This window comes from Hevea brasiliensis, chromosome 14 (assembly GCF_030052815.1).
Source record: "Hevea brasiliensis isolate MT/VB/25A 57/8 chromosome 14, ASM3005281v1, whole genome shotgun sequence".
Lineage (NCBI taxonomy): Eukaryota > Viridiplantae > Streptophyta > Magnoliopsida > Malpighiales > Euphorbiaceae > Hevea > Hevea brasiliensis.
Window position 1 is genome coordinate 28,285,280 of NC_079506.1, and position 6,000 is coordinate 28,291,279.

Sequence of the window (6,000 nt, forward strand, 5' to 3'; positions counted from 1 at the left end):
AAAGAAAAAGATAATAAAGAAGAAAATAGATGAAAAAGAAAAAGATAATAAAGAAAATAGATTAGATAGAAAAAAATGATAAACAAAATAGATAATAATGAAAAAGATGATAGAAGAAAAAGAGAGAAAATAAAAGAAAAAGCAAAAAAAAAAAGTAGTGGGAAAAGGAGGTGAGTAGTGGTTTATATAAGTGAATTAACAATCGATAACGATTGATTCAGTTGAGTTCAAATTTTAAAAAAAAAAAGTAGAGAGAATTTTTGGGGAAAAAATTTTGCAACCAATTTTATTTTCAGTTGTAGAATCAGTTGCTAATAGCAACTAATTTCATTCAATTTCAAAAATCAGTTACTGCTAGTAAGTGATTTATAAATCAGTTACAAATAAAAAAAATTAGGCAAAAATTTTTGAGAGAAAATATTTATAATTGATTCACAATCTATTACTAATAGTAATTGATCTCATTTGATTCCAAAAATCAGTTGTTGTTAATAACCGATTCACAAATCATTGAAAAATTAGAAAAACAAAAAACAAAAAATGAGTGGAAATTTCCCTCTTAAAATTTAGCAATCGATTCACAGTCGGTGCAATCAGTTACTAAATTTTAAAATCGGTTACTAATTATGTATTCAAGATTTTTCTAATATCGATTAGCAAATAAATATAATTTGGTTGCTAATAGCATTCGACTTAGCAACAGATTCTTGAATCAATTGCTAAATTTTCTAAAATAAGTATTTTATTAAAAAAATAGGAACCACAAATCGATTGCAAAATCGGTTCCTATTATAACCAATTTCAGTCAATTACAAAAATTAGTTGTAAATTTATGTTTTTTAGTGTTAAAAATATTTAATATTTTATTTTTTGCATTTATATAAAGTAATATTTATTTTTTCTATAAAATAATCATTTCACAAAATATATATTAAATTAACAAAAATACAACCCTTCACGAAAAAATAAATTATAAAATTATAATATTTTTATAAAATAATATAATAAAATATTATTTTCAATTAATAATAATAAGAGTATTCATGATGACACCAGGGTTGGGGCTAAAAACTTTAGTCAGTAGGTCAATTTTTTTTTTAATTCAAAACTATTTACTAAGAAAAAAAAATAAAATTTCTACATATAACAACAATAAAGTAAAAAAATTAAACAAAAATAATTTCATAAAAATAAAAAAAATCTCACTATAAGTTTAAATTCTGATGAATTTTTATTTTTTGCATGATCTCTTTATTATCAATTCTATCAAAAACAACTTTCTTAATAATTATTAAATAATTTAATTAATCCCAATTTGCTGTAGTAGTCCATTCTATTACAAAAAATGCTCTTTCAATGCTTGGAGTTGTAACAAGTAATATTAATGTCAATTTTATACGTAAATTAATGATATATATATATAAAAGATTTTTTGTTGTGATTTTTTCTTTATTGAAAACATATCATTCATATATAAAAATCTTTTAAATTTGTCATTATTTTATATGATCATACTACAGCTTTATATAATTATTTTGTTCTTCAAATGAATGAATATTTTTATTATTAATTGCTATGAAATAAAATATTATTTTATATGAAATTTACAAAAATAATATAAATTTTTTAAAATTGAAATTTTTTAAAGTGAAATAATTTGATATTATTTTAAAAAACAAGTATACTTAAAGCAGAAATTATAATTATGTACTGACTTAAATCAGCTACTGACTATTAGCTATCAGCTATCAATTGCATCCAACAGTTAAACCAAATAAGCACTTGATGGAAAAACCAAAACTTACCATACTTGGGTGTGGCTATCAGCTTGGTTTGGGTGAAAAATTAGCTATTTTGATTAAAGATTTAAGAGATTAATATTAAATGGTTGAATTCGGTTTTAATAAAATTTAATTATTCTTTTATTATTTTTTAAAAAATCTGATTATGGTTTAAAATTGAACTGAGCAATGTCAATTCGATTGAAATCTTGAATCAATATAATTTCAATTTCAATTTTACAATGTGTTTGTCTTAACTTATAAATTAATTTATAAACTCTAAAAATAAGTTTACTATTTGTTTCAACATTTGTTGGGTTTATAAAATAAGTTTATATATATATAAACTAGGAAGACTAACTTTTAAGTCCTGCAGTATTTTATCATATTATCCCTCTTTAATTTTTAAAATTTCATCACATATCTCATTTAATATCATTTTTAGTAATTTTAACAATAAATATGTTTGTTAGTTATTCATTTATTAAGTATATTAACTATTTATCAGTCACTTATAAACAATAAACAATTAGTTCAGATTTGTTATTTAAATTTAATTCTCATAATTAATATTGAGGAAATAATTTTAAATATGCACATCAAACATTAAAGATTTGTTCTTAGTTTCATCTAAAAGAGATGAATTAATAATCACAACCAAAAACTTCTAGGGAGAGAGGTTTTACCTTTTTTTCAAAAAAAACTTTCTCCTCTTTATTTTTCATCTTGAATTTTTGTGATGTTTTCCCTCGTTTAATGAAATTATTAAGTGCTTTATTATTGAGATTTTTTTTTTGGAAGAATAGTTTACATGGTACAAATTTTTCTTTCAATAAAATATTAAATTTTGAAGGTTAACTAATGGAGTTCGTAAAAAAATCATGGAATTGAAGAGTTGAGTGTGTAGCTCATCTATATTCTGTCAATACTATTATGATCTTTCAATTTTTTATATTAATTTTTTTATCTATATAAAAATATAATTTATTAATTTATATTTTTTATTCTATTTTTAATTAGTGAAATTTTTTTCTTATTTCTATAATGAAAAGAGATGAATGAATAAAATAAAAATGATCTAATTATAAACAAAAAATAGATAATTTGATTTAAACTACTTATCGTAGCATAAAACATCTAATATATACATTGGTGGAAGTGTTTTAAATGTGATGATATATGTAATCAAAATAATAATTTTTATTAAATATATAATAATTTATTTGAGGATTATTTAATTAAGGATATATAATAATGATAATTTTAATATTGTTGCATGTCATATCTTGTCTTCTTAGCATATTAGCAGGTTTCAAGGTCCAATTCCTACCTATGCTTGATGTACGTGCCCAATTTATTATTATTGTTATTATTTTAAAGTGGCCTGATGGAATAATTAATTAAAAATTTATGGACATACATTAATTAATATGTAATATTTTAAAAAATATTTTATAAAAATATCTTTAAAATTATACAAAATATATAGGTGAGTTCTTGTTTTGCACTTTTTAAGTGTTGAAGAACTTGAACTATTAAAAAAAAAAAATGTCATTGAGTTTAGTAAATGTGAGTTTTGAGTTTTTTAGGTGATTATGGGTGAGTGTCATTCCCTTTTCATTTTTTTTTTTATTGGTGAGTATCATCTCCTTTTCATTTTTTTTTATTCTCAATAATTTCTAGAATTGTACTTTTAGAGCAAATTAGTGTTTGTCCACAGCATATTTTCAAATACAAAATAATAATAAGCAACGCTTCTTAATTACAATCAATATTCATAGTAGAATCAAGCACAAAATAGAGATGATAGAAATGCCCATTTTAATTATGACAAACATTAAGCTTTAATTTGGAAGAAAAAAAATATTTCAACATTAGTACAATTAGTCAAACCATGGACAACAATAACTAATTAAAAACAGGTTGCTCCACATATATATTAATTAAAAACAGGTTGCTCCATATATATATTACTATAAATCATATATGTCTCTCACCATGGATTTGGAACTATCCAAAAAGGTGGTGGATCAATCCTCCTTAAATCACATGCATAAAATGGTTTCACAATCTTTTCTTCCAAGCTGAACTTGCCAAGATCATTGCCTCCATACAAGTCATCTTCATTCATCTGATTCCAATTATCGTCTGTAAAATAAATAGAATTCTTTTCAAATCCTGAACAATACTGAGCTAAGAGTGACATTGTATGGTTCCCCCCTAAAAACAATACCTCATCCTTCAAATTGTCTACTCCCACCCATTTTTGCTCTCTGGAATCCAACTTGCAAACATGAAACAGAAGTGTTTGATACGGGCAAACCAAAAGCTGGGTGCTGTCACCACTTAGAAGATATGCTTCATCAACAACTTTACCTTCTTCATTAACAAAATTCCCTATATACCTTAGCACCACTAAAAGATCGCCAGATGATTCCACCAAGTAAGTTTGGCAAGAATGTAAATTTCCGAAACACTTTGTAGCTTCCAACATTTCTCTTGTGGTTGAAGGGTGGATTTCCCTTTTCTTTATTGGCAAAGAAGCATGAAAGTTCCAGACTTCAATGGAACTATCCGACGTTAATGCATAAAAAAGATCATTAATGTACATGATATCACAATAGCCTTGAGATGCACCACTAAGAATAGTCCAACCTGAATCTCCTTTCTTACAGAAAGCAAGCCTTGAGAGGTAACCGAAAATTAGTACAACTACATAGCTGTTGTCATGAGATGGATCTGACAGCAAGATAGCTTTGGTGATAAAAACCTTTCTCAAGTGTTGGATGAAGTAGGATTTATTAACTTGAAACATGAACCTCTCAATTGTAGGCAACTGAATTCGAACTTGTGAAAAGGGGCTGAGGAGGAAGGGTTTTGCTTCATCATCTAAAACCACTAGCCACCCATGAGATGACCCAACGCACCAAGCATCATTACTGAACAGATTAACAATGTTCTTGATCTGATATGTTTTATTGTCCTCAAGACTAAAGAAGCAACAAGCATGATGTTCTTGGTTGCCAGGGAGGAGGAGCCATGGTACTTGACGTAATGAAGAGACATATGATTTTGCAATGGAATTCCAAGAAGAACAAACAGCCTTGAAGCGAATGAATTGAGCAAAAGATAGCTTTGAAAGTATCAATTCTCAGAAGTTCAGGTTGAAGCTTAGTCCAATTTGGTTCGACAATGGAAGTAACCTTAGAAAAAGAAATTTTTAATCTTTTGGAGCTAGCACTCGGGTCTTCTGCCATGTTAGAAAAAGAGATTTTTTTTTATTGCATTGTTATAGAAGTTTGCAAGGCTCTTATATACACTAGTCAAAGTATGCTAGCCTTTTAACCAAAAGATGCATCTCTTAATGCAAGGAACTATTAAGAAGAGTCGCATCTCTTCATGCGGTTACATCTTTTAACCAATAGACATAACTTTTGGATTTTTTCACCTTTTGGCAATGTACATGTCTTTTGGATTTTAATTCAAATGGACTCGGGTTGACCCACATAGGTGAGCCAGACAATATTTCTAACATTTTCCACTGCACATGATAGGTCAACTCTCATTTCAAAATCTACAAATTTCATATTTTACAAATAGATTGTGTGATCAATGTATACTTCGAGAGCTCATTTGCTATATGTTAGGATAATATAACATCCACTATAAGAAAAATGGTTTTTAGCAAGAGGAAAAATCATCGTTAAAAATTAAAAAGTGGTCATTAATACTAATTAACGACTGCAAAGGTTGGTAGTTAAGTCATTATAGGCTCTGTCATTAAACTTAACTAGTTGTTAATACTAATAACAAAGCTACAATAATCGATTGTTAAAATTGTACTATTAACGGCTATTTTAGTCATCATTATTATTATTTATGAAAGAGAAAATGACCATTAAATTTGAATTAAAATACCATTATTTTGTACTTAACAACCTTTAATATCGTCATTAAAAATAGTTAACGATGAAAAACTTGGTTGTTGAAAAATAGTAACGATAGTAAATAATGGTCGTTAAAAGTTATTAACGACCTTTGATGTCGTCATAAAAAATTTTTAACAATGAAAATATTGGTCGTTGAGAAAAAGTAACAATAGTAAATAATGATCATTAAAGGTTATTAACGATCTTTGATATCATCGTTAAAAATTATTACCAATGAAAAAAAATTCGTCGTTTAAAAATAGTAATGATAGTAAATAATGTTGTTAAAA

At 25.9% G+C, this 6,000-nt stretch overlaps 1 pseudogene; it reads right to left on the reverse strand.

The window, feature by feature from the left end:
- Nucleotides 1-3,618: 3,618 nt before the first annotated feature.
- LOC131173264 (putative F-box protein At4g17565) lies at nucleotides 3,619-5,039 on the reverse strand (annotated as a pseudogene).
- Between the last annotated feature and the right edge of the window lie 961 nt (nucleotides 5,040-6,000).